The 13,994-nt window shown below is 40.9% G+C and overlaps 1 long non-coding RNA gene across 6 annotated transcripts in view; it reads left to right on the top strand.

The window, feature by feature from the left end:
- LOC141552137 (uncharacterized) overlaps positions 1 to 13,994 on the top strand; it is a 264,486-nt gene that overhangs the window by 44,181 nt on the left and 206,311 nt on the right. For all 6 annotated transcript variants that reach the window (XR_012485071.1, XR_012485070.1, XR_012485075.1 and 3 more), the window contains exon 2: positions 13,398 to 13,565. This is a non-coding gene — a long non-coding RNA (uncharacterized LOC141552137). The remainder of the gene's footprint in view (positions 1 to 13,397; positions 13,566 to 13,994) is intronic.

Genomic DNA, 13,994 nt, shown 5'->3' with positions numbered 1-13,994 from the left:
GGGAACCTCTATTAATAAGGAACACCTAGTTTAGCTGTGCTGCTGAGACATAGCCCTGGGTGAGAAAGAACTAGCATGCCCAGAGAATGCAGAAGGAGTGGGACAGGGATGCTGCTAGCTGTGGGCACTTGCAGAAGGGGGAAGCCCTGGAACCCCAGGTTAGAGATGCCAGCTGAAGTGAAGTCAGAGGCACCATGCGCTCCACTCAGGATTAGAGGTACTTACATGAATAGTCGTCATTAAAAAAAATGAACTGGCAAAAAAGAAAGAACTCCACCACAGAAACTTACTACGGGAGTAGGAAAGATTGGGGTTTATCTTCAAAGGAGGAGAGTAAAGTAAAAAAAAAAAGCTTCTTTTATCACAAAGGGTAATAATGTCTCCATGTCCAGAAAGAATTTATAGAAGAACCCCAAAAAGACTTTAAAAATCAAATGAGAGAGATTGAGGAAAAATAAACAAACAAAAGACTCATTCAAGAAAAACAATAAAACATTATTTTAAAAGTTAAACAACTAGAAAAGAAGATCCACAGTATTAAAGAAGAAAATAATTCTTTGAAAATTAGAATTGGGCAAGGGGAAGCCAGAAAAGCTCTAAGAGTCCAAGAAATAACAAAACAAAATATAAAGAATGAAAAAATAGAAGAGAATGTAAACCATCTTATAAGAAAAATTACAGATCTAGAGAATAGACTGAGAAGAGAAAATATAAGAATAATTGGACTATCTGAAAGTTGTGACCAGAAAAAAGAACCTTGATACAATAATACAAGAAATAATTAAAGGAAATTGCTCTGGGGCAATAGAACATGGGAAAGTAGAAAGAAAAAAATCCACCAATTGCCATCTCAAAAAAAAAAAACAAATATAAGGAATACACATAAGAATATTGTTTCTTAATTTCAAAACCTTTAGATCAAACAGAAAATTCTACAAGAAACAAACAAGCAAACAAAATTCAAATATACTGAAGCTACAATTAGAATTGTACAGGATTTAGCAGCAGCGACCATAGAACACTGCAGTTTGTGGAATAATATATCTCAACAATAAAATGAACTAGGCCTGTGACCAAAAATATCATATCTGGCAGAACCAACCATAATATTGAATGGAAACTGCATTGATTACACTAAAATATTTCATTCTCCTTTCTATTTTCTTGAATAACTGTAGTTAAGGCAACTCAACAAGCATTATTTAAGCGCTTCATATATACCAAGAAATGCATTAAATTTTAGCAATTAAAAGAAAGGGAAAAAACCAGTTCCTGATCTCAAAGAGCTCATAGTCAATGAACATACAACATCCAAACAATTGAACACAAACCATATGTAGAGGAAAATCACGAACATTAAAGGAGGATTAGGAAAGGCTTCTTAAGGAACATGAGATTTTAGGTAGACCCGAAGAAAGTCAGGAAGCTGGAAGCTAGCTGGAAAGGGAGAGAATTGCAGATCTGGGGGTCAGCTAGTGAAAATGCCCTGAGTTAGCAGTTCATTCAAATTGACTCTTTCAAAGCTTAAGGTTCTTCTCCTGAATGCTTGCTAGTTTGCTATTAAAATTTAAACTCTGTAATGTTGTGGTTGGTTTTCTGGAAGTCTCTGGACCAGCCTTTGTTTCAGCAAAGTAATCACCACAAGAATAGCCAGGGATAAAATCCAAATTCTTAATTGTCTCCTTCACAGTCTAGTTTCTTTGCCTGGGGCCTGCGCTACCTTTCTGGAGGTCCTCTGGTTTCTGTGGGGGAGGCAGGAGGACCGCCACAATGGTCTCTGTCTTGAAGTCTCCCTGAGTCCGGGAGCTTGTGCTCTAGCCTTCAGCCACCACAAAGGTGGGAGATGAAATGAATCTGTCTGGCTGACTTTGTCCCAGCTTGTATGCTGTATACTGAGTATAAACCAACCATGATATCACTAAAGAACCATTATTTGTTGTAAGATTAAATCAATCATGCTGAATTAGAGAATGTACATGCTAAACTAGGTAACCATTGTCTTATCAATTCCACTGGGTTAGCACCTTGTGAGAATCCTTGTTTCAAGTACAGAGTTTCAAGAATGTGGTTTCTCCTCTGCTAGTAATCTGTTGATTCTATTAATATTTTGTTGCCTGTTTTAAAAACTTACACAATTTTATATTGCTTTCTGGATTAGCGTATTGACTTATTATTATTATTATTATTATTATTATTATTATTATTATTATTATTATTAGGCTGGAAGACCCACCCATTATTTTTTTGTGTGTGTATGCATTATATATTTGCCTTATGCAAAATTCCATGTTCCTTCTTTTGCTGTTCTTCAGCCACATTTTCTTTTATGTCTGTTTTTAATTTCCAGGTCTGTAATTTTCTTTCTTAGAGCTTCTTTTATTTAGAAAAAAACCTATTATGTGTTTTTATGTATTCTCAGTTGTTTGTCTTCTGTAATTCTTCTTTGAGAGTTTTCCCTCATCTTCACATCTTATTTTGAATCTTTTCTTTTTTTTTTTAAAGCCATTCTAGGATTCATTGTCATCTTTACATAAGATATCTAGAACCTTTGATTAATTTATTGTTCTTTTTGCCAGGGGGCTTAGAACTCACTTACTTTTAGGATAGAATGCTGAGTTATCATGCGAACATGCTTTTGAAGTTCTTGTTATTTTCCTATCAGTTTATCTAACTGGCATCTGGGCTCATGCTCACCTTTTTCTCTTGGTCTTTTGGGGTTCAACACTTCATCTTCCCACCTCCATTTACAGTAATTTATTTCAGGCTTTGCTTTTTGAACTGATTCTTGAGTCTGGACAATCTTAGTCTTCTTGAATGTGAGCTCACCTGGGAATTTATATCATATTATCATAATATCATATTACCGTTTGTCATATCATAGTACTATTCTCAGAGGATTTTCCTCTCTAAGATGATCAATGAAAGCAAAGATTGGAGCCCCTTTCTCTTATCCCTCTATGTTTCCCCTAAATATAGATGGGCTTTATATGGGGTATGGACAACTCTGACTGACTCCCTGCTGTGAGGGGCCAGGAGTCAGCCGGGACAGCAGGGGTGTACCAGGTTAAGGTGAATGGCAGATGGTTCAGATAATCTTTCTGCTTCTATTTCTGAAGGTTCTCCCTTGAGTCTTTGTAAGATTCTCTCTTGTCCTCTAATAGATTTGAGTTTAATTGCTATTAATCTGTTTGATTTGGGGTGAATTATGCTACGAACAGATAGTTTAATGTTCCTCAGTCGATGGGCCCCAGGAGGGCTGACTGAGGTTCTTGGGCTCAGGTGTGAGCTGGGCCAGGGGTTCCGAAGGTCCGTTCCAAGCTGGGCTTCCTGAGTCTGTGCCACGCTTTCCAGCCTGCATTCTTCCTTTTCTATAAATAGCACGCTGTCGCTGCACCAAGTTCAGTGTAAAGCATTTTCCACCGCACTCGTTTTAAGACTCATTCCTGAATCTTCTTCCCCACGCCTGCCTCCCTGCAATTCAGGTCACATTTTATCCCCTCCGTACTTAGCTAAATGTCCCTCCTAGCAGCTCATTCTTGTAGGTGGATTTAAGCCATTAGCAGCGATTTTTCAATAAAGCTTGTCAAGGAAGCTTCATCGATTCTTTTCTGGGATGGAGAAAATATGTACTTTTTATCGCCATCATATTATAGCTCAGATGACTGATAAAACTGTCACAGGAAAGGAAAGGTCAGGAGCTGCTGAGTGGATGTTGGTTGTGTTTATCTCCCCTCAAAATCTTCCTACAAACGGATGGAGGTGGAGATGTCATGGAGGACTCATGTTTACATGGAGGATGGAAGGAAAAGGGTTGAGATGAAGAAGCCCCCCTGGCCTGCATGTGGCCCGTGGAAGCCGCTCCTGACCTTCCCCTTTCCCCCCAGACAGCTCTGTCCTGTTCCAGGGTGTGCTCTCCAGGCCATAAAGAATCTGGCTCATTTTGTCTTTGTAGTTCTGCTACTGTTGGTCATTCAGCAAGCATCTATTAAGCGCTGGGCTAAGTACCAAGGCCGAAGGGCAGCCCTGGCCCACAGCAGGCCCTAGACCAGTATTTCACATGGAACTGGAGCCGCTTAGCTGTCCTGCTTCCGCTACCTCCCAAGTACGGCTGGAGATTTTCAATAATTGTACTTATCACTCACCTTTCGCCCTTGAATATTTTTTTCCTGCTCAGATGCCCGGTGTCTTAGAAGCCTTACTTGATTGACAGGTTGGCCGTTTTAAAGGTGGTTGGTGGATAAGCCCCATCATACTCTGGGTCTGCTTCTCCTCACGCTGCCCTTGGAAGGGCTTAGACCAGGGTGAAAAAAAGGAAAAAAAGAAGTTAACTTTCTCTCAGAAGTCCAGGCTTCCTAAGCCTCAGGAGGACGGAGGGAACTGGAAAATGGGGGGGGGCTCATCTGTTTAATGGATCCTCCCTCTTTTCCTGGGGCTTAGAAAGCCCATCTGTCCATGTTTGATGAGGTCCCTGTTTGGTTAACTGTTGTTTCTAGCTCACATTCGTTTATTAGTACAGCCCCCATTGCGGATCTCTCCCCTGGCCGAGCCCCTCACTATCCCAGGAGGCCTGGGACTGACAGCGAGAAGAGACATTATAGTTCGTACCGTTGGGCAATTTTGATCTAGAACCATCAGCTTAAGTGACTAAGGAAGCCGAGACTAAGTATCTGGGCACCTGGGGAGTCTAAAAAGACTCTGTGTCACCTGGAGTATTTGCAGCCATGGTAAGAGGAGATTTTACCTACTTCTTGCACCTTCTTTTTCAAGACTTTTTACAGTTCCCTGTGAAAGGCTCTGGGTTAGACTGGCAGAGGCTGATGAATGTTAAAGATGTGCTCACTGTCCCTCGGAAGCTCAGACTTAGTGAGGGAGATGAGGAAATCACAAAAAAGCCGGAGAATACCTCGCATGGGAAAGCTTGGTAAGAAGTCATTCTGGAGGGCTTCCTGGAGGAGATGGCGCATGTGATCCTGATGGGCTCGGTCTGCCAATCCCAACCATGTTGTAACTTTCCCTGATATTATCTGGCTCCCTGGATTGGGATCTAAGTACCAGGTCAGGCTAAGGAGGGCTCTGAGATTGGAGACAGTAATTGGTCATTAGGAATATCCACCTCGGCTACGTACAGGGTGAAATGAATCTGAATCAGGGGACACCTCTAGCTCTGATTGTCTCTCGGATGGGGCCCTTCAGGTTCTCCTGGTCGTAGGATTAAAAGTCTCTATTACTCACCACCCGGTGATGTTGACTAGGCATTGTCACTCCCGGGGCTCAGTTTCCTCATATAAAATGGGGCTGAATGGACTCCACGGGGCCTGAAAGTCCTTCCGAGCTCTAGGTCTCAGGACAATGCCAGATGTCCCGGGAAACCAGGGGAAGGAAGATGATTCCTTCACCTGCAATGACAGCATGGATGCTGGAGATGCTCAATCATCATTAACTGAAAGACTTTGAAAGTACCAGTACAATGCCTGCTCGATGTCCAGAGACTATTGAGGGGAGAGCTTGTTTCATGCTGTTGGCAAAGACTGAAGGAGGAAGGGGAAGGTCCCACAATTCCATTTTAATATCCTTCACTTTATGGGGGAAGGGGATGGGGGAGTTTCCTTGGAATCCTAAAGAGGCCGAGATCTCAGCGAGAACGGACAGCTCCTTTGTTCTACAGAACAAAGGGTGATTTTAATTTCAATTTTTCATAAGGATCTTAAGTACAGAGCTGAAAAAGCCCCTCAGAAAAGTCCTCCCCCAGCCCACGCAGGTCCCAAACAAGTAAGCTGAGAGGGGAGGGACTGTGGGACTCAGAGCCCCATGGACGATTAGTGGAAGTTTGGGGATGGAGAGAAGAAGTGAAGAGTGGAGTGGAGAGCTCTTCCTGGGACCTGCGCTATGACCAGCGTAGTCATGGGGAAGGAGTCTGTCTTGTCTCAGCCATTCGTTTCCTCCCAGACCCGATGCTTCTCGACTCTCTGGGTGGTCACGAGAGGGATGTCTGGTCTCTCAGAGCCTCGGTCTGCTCCAGTTAGAAATGTATGATGTGATATTGGCCCTGCCTGCCTCCCTGAGCTGGGGGGCCTCCCAGACTTTCAAGGGTCCTGGGAATGGGGCCCATTGGCCTTGCCCTTGAATAGGGAGTGGTCTGGCTCCTCTGAACTTGGCCAGTGGCCAAGGAGCCTGGGTCTAGGTCCTCTCCCTGCAAGCGAGGGTCTCCTACTTAGCCAGCCTGGGAAAGTGCCAGGCTGGCAGAGGGGGAGGTACGTCCTGATTAAAAGGCTTTAGAGGATGGGAGCAGGCCAGCTAAAAATAGCTGACAAGTCTGAGTTCTCTCCCAAACTAAGTGAAGGATGGTTATTAGAGGCTGCCCTGGCAGCTCACACCCCCCGGCACTGCCTCCGGCACAAACGGGCTCACAAACCCCCTTATTAACTTCTATGACAACCCAGGAGGAGGTTGGGACTGTGCAGATGAACCGGGAAAGGAAGGTCTCACCCCATCATTAAGAAGCAAGCAAAGTCCCCAGAGGCGAGCCAGCACTCAGTTTATGGGAGAAGGAGATGGGGGAGAGATTTTCCTTGGAATCCTAAAGGGGCAGAGACCTCAGAGAGACTAGACAAATCCTTTGTTCCACAGGTGAGCCCAGAAGGGCAAGAGCCCAGCTGAAGGTCACAAAGCTCACTGGCTTGTGAAGTCAGCCCGAACCTCCCAGGCACAGAAGAGAAAGGCGGCCCATTGGGTTGGAGGTGGGGGACCAGACTTTGGCGACTGGCCTTGGGAAGGGTCTCCTCGCCAAGAACATGGCACCTTGACCTCAGTATCTTCTGGAAGATGGTGGCCATCACCTTGTGCCCATGGCCTTCCAGGGGAAGTTGAAGAAAGCAGCTAGTGAATGAGGGAGTAAGTGCTGAGAGAAAGGGGAAGGATTCTTTCACCTTGCTGGATACTCATGGTAACAAGGAGTGTTACTCTTAGCCAAATCTCTTTCTTACCTCAGCCTTGTGAGGGAGATGGGACAAGCATCATTCACCTGTTTCCTGGTGAGGAAGCTGAGGTCCAGAGAGTGCAGGGATTTATTTAAGGCCATGACTCCAAGCCCAGTTCCCAATTCAGGTACAGACCCTTCCTCTACACAAAACTATGACTGGAAGAGAGCAGAGCACAGAACCACTCTTCTTGTCTGAGAGATTAGTGTTGCATAGCTAACTGGTCTTTTTCTTATAGAGTTCAATATACCTATGTATATACAAACATATACATACTTATCTCTTTCTCTCTACCTCCTTTTTTCTCTGTTGCTCTCTGTTTCTGTCTCTCTCTCTCTGTCTCTTTCTTTCTCTCTAGTTACCCGTCTTTCACTGGTACTATAGAGCAAAGACCTGGAAAGAGAGAAATAACTAATAATAACAATCATGTCAAATAGAGTGATGATGATGACGGGAGGAGTTTGGTATAATGACTAGCTTGGCTGAGAACTGGCATTAATAAGGCTTGGATTTTTATCCTGACTCTGATCCATACTCTTGGGGACTTCTGGGTAAATCATTAGCTTTATTGTTCTGCACCACTCTATAATCTAAGTGATAGCGCAGTGACGGCTCTGCACTGCTCTGTATCAGGAGTGGGCTGTACCATTGATATCACAGGCCCAGATCAAGCATGAAAAATAATCCCCACAAATGAAAAAGAGAGAAGCTGAAGGGAAAAAGGCTAGGAAAGAGGAGGAGGAGGAGGAGGAGGAGGAGGAGGAGGAGGAGGAGGAGGAGGAGGAGGAGGAGGAGGAGGAGAAAGAGGAGGAGGAGGAGGAGGAGGAGGAGGAGGAGGAGGAGGAGGAGGAGAAACAAAGGGAGGAAAGAGGAAGCAGGAGGGAAAGATGGAGGAGGAGATGGGATGCTGCTGTTGCTGGAGGAAAGCCTAGGGCACTGGCACGGCTGGCCATCAATGCTAGGGAATCAGGATCCAGAAACCATTTTGCCAGATGATCTGGATGCTGCTGGCAAAGCCTTCTCCCAAAGAGATATGGGTACCAACGTGTCTATCCCACAGCACAGGAAGGATAGACTGTCTCATGAAGACTTCACATTTCTTACAGGGTCGAGTCTGGGTGCTTTCATCCCCTTGGGTAATCATGAGTTGATGACTAGATTTATGGTAACATTGTCCACTCAATCCAGCTGTCAATCAGGGAATATTGGAAGAAGAACCCCCTGCAGCTCCCATAAATCCATCTGCTTTTGTTCTTTTGGTCCTAACTTCATATCACTCATGGTACTTCTGCTTTCATCTAATATTTTTCCAATATAAAGACTAAAAATTAAACCTCGGTAATTAAAGACATGTTTTTGGTTGAAGGCGAAGTATCCCTTGACAGTTATCATACTCTTGGACCACAGGGAAAATTCCTAGCTTGATAGCAAATGCTGAGTCCAATATAAATTGAGGACAATCCAATGTCTAGGCTATTCCCAGAGAGAAAATATCCCAATCTTTCAAAAGTGCTTCCATCTCAGAAAAAGAGAATTCTTCATCATGACTTTCAGGTAGTCCAATAATTGTTTGATTGGATCTATTTTCCAAATCAGTTGTTTTTCCAGTGAGATATTTTACATTTTCTTCTATTTTTTATTTTTAAAATTTTGTTTGATTGATTCTTCATATCTCATTGAGTCTTTCACTTTCATTTGTTCAATTCTAATTTTTGGTAAAATATTTTTCAGTTAGCTTTTTTTTATCTCCTTTTGCTTCTGATCAGTGTATAATTGAAGCAGTTGCTCTTTTCAGTGAATTTTCCCTCCCATTTTGCCAATTCCATTTTAAGAAATTGTTCTGAAAAAAGAATTCTCCTTTAATTAATTAATTAATTTTTAATAAATCTTGCTTTATGAATCATGTTGGGAGAGAAAAATCAGAACAAAAAGGGAAAAACCATGGGAGAGAGAGAAAAAAAAACAACAGAAAAAAGAAGTGCACATAGCATGTGTTGATTTACATTCACTCTCCTTAGTTCTTTTTCTGGATGCAGATGGAATTTTCTATCCAAAGTCTATTGGGATTGCTTTGGATTACTGAGTCACTGAGAAGAACCAAGTCTTTCACAGTTGATCATTGTTCTTGCTGTTATTGTGTACACTGTATTTCTGATTCTGCTTGTTTCACTCAGCATCAGTTTATGTAAACCTTTCCAGGCCTTTCTAAAATCAGCTTGATCATCACTTTTTACAGAACGATAACATTCCATTACCTTTATATACCACAGTTTATTTGGCCATTTCCCAATTGATGGGTATCCACTCATTTTCCAATTCTTTGTTACCACAAAAAGAGCTGCTACAAACATTTTTTGCACATGTGGGGCTTTCCCCCTCCTTGACGACTATAGCAGTGTCACTGCTATAGATGGTTTTAATTTTGTCATCTGAAAATGGTCTGTATTTTTTGATCATGAAAATCAAAATTATAATGTTAATATGAAAACATAATTATTCCATTCTCAGCTCCTCTAGATTCATCAATAAAACCTAAAGGAGCCGAGAATGGATGCAAAATCCAGGAAGGCTCTTGGGCATAACAGGATAGAGGACAAAAATAGGACAGGAAACTCGATAGACCTCTGCCCCACTATTACTATTAGAATGCAAAAAGAAGCCTGAATATGGCATCTCTTGTCTTGCCAAAAAGGAAAAAAAAGAGAAGGGAGGGAAACCAAAAATCTGCTCTTCTTGTTCTTGGCAGAGAGGAAAAAGACAATCTCATGAGCAAGACTTCAAAAGATGCATGTCTGGGACCCCCAGCCCTGCTGCTGGTCAAACAAGGGCATTTCTAGGAAGCTGTGTTTTTTTAAATTCTGATTTGGTCCTTTGGCCACTTTGTCTTTGAGTGTGAAACATTGTTTTAACTCCAGCTCTTCTGTCCTTACGGTTCTCATGGGTATCATTCTTTTTCCCAGGGAAGGAAAAGAGTATTGAAAAGAGGACGCCTACTAATGCACTGCTGGTGAAGCTGGGAGCTCTTCCAGCCACTCCAGAGAACAATTTGGAACTATGGCCAAAGGGCTATAAAACTGTGCATACTTTTTGATCCAGTAATACCACTACTAGGTCTGTATCCCAAAGACATCCAAAAAAGAGGAAAGGACCTACTGTATAAAAATATTTATAGCAGCTTTTTGTGGAATTAGAAAGCAAAGGCATGCCCATCGGTTAGGGAAAGATTAAGCAAGCTGGAGTCAATGATTGTCATGGAATATTATTGTACTATAAAAAATGATGAACAGAATGATTTCAGAAAAACCTGAAAAGACTTACATGAACTGATGATAGAGAAGTGAGCAGAACCGGGAGAATATTGTACACAGTAACAACAACATTGTTTCATGAAGAATTGTGAATGGCTTAGCTATTCTCAGTGACACAGTGATCCAAGACACGCCCAAAGAATGAAGCATAATATTTATCTATCTCCTGAAAAAAAAACCAAACCTGATACTGTTGGAATACAGATTGAAGCATGCTACTTTATCTCTTTCTTTCTTTCTTTCTTTCTTTCTTTCTTTCTTTCTTTCTTTCTTTCTTTCTTTTTTCTTTCTTTCTTTCTTTCTTTCTTTCTTTCTTTCTTTCTTTCTTTCTTTCTTCCTTCCTTCCTTCCTTCCTTCCTTCCTTCCTTCCTTCCTTCCTTCCTTCCTTCCTTCCTTCCTTCCTTCCTTCCTTCCTTCCTTCCTTCCTTCCTTCCTTCCTTCCTTCCTTCCTTCCTTTCTTTCTTTCTTTCTTTCTTTTCTTTCTTTCTTTCTTTCTTTCTTTCTTTCTTTCTTTCTTTCTTTCTTTCTTTCTTTCTTCCTTCCTTCCTTCCTTCCTTCCTTCCTTCCTTCCTTCCTTCCTTCCTTCCTTCCTTCCTTCCTTCCTTCCTTCCTTCCTTCCTTCCTTCCTTCCTTCCTTCCTTCCTTCCTTCCTTCCTTCCTTCCTTTCTTTCTTTCTTTCTTTCTTTCTTTCTTTCTTTCTTTCTTTCTTTCTTTCTTTCTTTCTTTCTTTCTTTCCTTCCTTCCTTCCTTCCTTCCTTCCTTCCTTCCTTCCTTCCTTCCTTCCTTCCTTCCTTCCTTCCTTCCTTCCTTCCTTCCTTCCTTCCTTCCTTCCTTCCATTTGAGTCTTCTTATATAAAATGACTAATATGGAAATGTTTTGCACAAATGCACATGCATAATCTATGTATCACTGTTTACTATCTCAGGAAAGGGGGAGGGAAGGAAAGTAGGGAAGAATAGAATTGAGAACTCAAAATTAAAAAAAAAAAACCCCAAAAGTTAAAAATTGTTTTTAACATGTAACTAACTGGGGAAAAATAAAATATATAAAAAGAAAAGTGGGGTCCTGCCCCATTAAAAATAGAAAATTTCTTCTTCCTTTCATTTTATATGACAAGTGAGATACTTCAGTTGTGATTCAAGAGGTCCCTGACCTATTCAACAGAAAGGCAGCCCTCTCTTTAATCTGGGATGCATTAAGGACCAATTTTTTTCCTTTGGACCTATTTTGACAGATGAAATCAACTGAAGGAGAATTGAGGTATTCTACCTACTTTTCCCCTCAACACCAATCCCAAACATTTAACAAGTAACAGGGATTTAGTTCTTAATTTTGCTATTACTAAAAGATGTAAGCAAACAGAATAGTGCAAAAGCTTCTTAACACTACCCCTACAGCATTAGCTATTTCAATGTTTTGGCATTGCTTATTCAGAGTTTGAGGCAATAAAAGGTGATAAAAATATGATTTATTTTAATAATTGGTGACATCATCAGGATCTAGAATGATAATCAGAGAGTCAGAGATATGTGGTCTTAAGATTCCTCCCCCTCCAAATACACACATAGACACATATGTACATACATGCACACACAAAAACACAGATTTAATTATACACACACACACACACACACACACACACACACACACACACACACACCCTATTTTAGGAGCAAGAGAGAACATCTAAAAATGTCCATGTGTAATTTAGGCAGGGCAAGCAGAATATTCATATCATATCATTACAGTTCATGAACATAGTGGTTTCCATGGTTTTCTCAGCTCCCTTTTCTCACTCACTCACCCTTATCTGCCCTCATTGGCAAGTGTGTGTGTGTGTGTGTGTGTGTGTGTGTGTGTGTGTGTGTGTGTGTGTACAGCTGAGTATTTCTCTCCAGATGGACATAATCACACTGCTCCTCTTCACATTGTCAGGGACCTCAGGAACATTGTTGTCAAGGAGGGTGAATATACTCATATTGTCCCATGTGGCCTCTGAACTCCCACCATTGGGCTTATCATTTACATAAAATTAATTACAATGACACCATTCACTCTTAAAAATATAAGTTTTTTGATGTCTTTCATTTTATAAAAACATCATATTCCCCCAGTATTTTCCCCTTCTCTTTCCCCTTCAAGAAAGCCATAAAATATTACAGATATTCTTAACAACATAGAAAAAAGGGGAAAATCAGTGTAACTAATTGAATGATACATTGAAAAAGTCCAACTATGTACAATGTGTAACACTTGAAGATCTCTTCCATTTGCAATGGAGTGGGGGGGGCACTTATTCTCACATAGCTTCTTTCAAGCCCTGCTTGTTCTTTATAATAGCATTCATTTTTGATTTTTCCGTGTGTGGTTATTTCCATTTCCATTGTTGTAATCACTGTATATTTTGTTTTCTAGGTTCTGTATCAATTCATGTAGTCCCTTTCATTTTTTTTAATTAATTTATCACCCTTGCCATTTTAAAATGTACAATAACATTCACATAAAATAATTTGTTTAGCCATTTTCCAATTAGTTACCATATATTTTCCCCAATTCCTTCCTATCACAAAAGAATAGTTTTAAATATTTTGGTGTACATGGGCACTTTCTTTTCATTAATGACCTCGTTGAGGTATAACCTTAGCAAAGCCATCACTGAGTCAAAAGATATAAACATTTTGATCACTTTATTCACGCCATACCAAATTGCTTTCTAAAGCCATTGTATCAATCAATCCACAGTTCTACCAAAAAAGGATCTCACCACAACCCTCCAGCATTAGCTATTTCAATGTTTTGTTATTGACTCTATACAGAGTGTGAGACAAAGCCTCAGGCTTGTTTTGATTTTCATTTCTTTTATTATTAGTGACTTGGAGCATTTAAAAATGTTTGTCAATACTTTGTAATTATTCTTTTGAGAACTGTTCTACCCTTTAACCCCTTATATATTGGGGAATGACTTTACCCACACACATATATGTTGATGTTGCTCATACTTTAATTCTGAAGAGGGTCATTGACATCAAAGGTCATGTCTTGATATGCTTGTGAATTGAATTTAAGTGAGGCAGAGTTGCACAAAGTCACCAGTTTCACTTTCTCTTCCAGGTTATTGAAGTCCAGTGGCAAGAACAAAGTCCAGGTGGCCGGCAATGGTCCAGGACAGCGTGGACACCAAAGGCATCTTCAGTGTCTGACCAGCATTCCATCTTCATTATAGTTGGAACAAACGCTCTCCTCCACCCATTTGGCTGAGAAAGTCTTCTCGTGCTTGAGGTAGACATTTCCCTGATTCATCAGTGGGTTTGAGGTCTGTTGATTTAGCCTGTCTTCCATGATGGTTTTACTGAGATGTGGCCACCGCAATGCACATGCACCCATATATACATACGTTATGTATGCACACATATATGTACACATGCACAAATATACACATATTTGTTAATTGCGTATATATTTTGGATGCCGAGTCTGTATTATAGAAATCTGATACAAATACATTTTTTTTTCATTTGCTGCAATGTGGGGTTTTTCTAATGTGATCAGTCATTTGTTCATTTTATTGAATTGTCTAATCCATTCACATTTAAAGTCATGAAGCTTAGATTTATATTTTCCTCTATTTGTCTCTAATATTAGGTTTGGGTTCAAATAGGCATTTTTCACAATTTTCTTTTTAAGCAAAGTAGTATGCCCCTTCAGTTA

The sequence above is a fragment of the Sminthopsis crassicaudata genome, chromosome 1 (assembly GCF_048593235.1).
Source record: "Sminthopsis crassicaudata isolate SCR6 chromosome 1, ASM4859323v1, whole genome shotgun sequence".
Classification (NCBI taxonomy): domain Eukaryota; kingdom Metazoa; phylum Chordata; class Mammalia; order Dasyuromorphia; family Dasyuridae; genus Sminthopsis; species Sminthopsis crassicaudata.
This window is presented reverse-complemented; position numbering and strand designations above follow the sequence as displayed.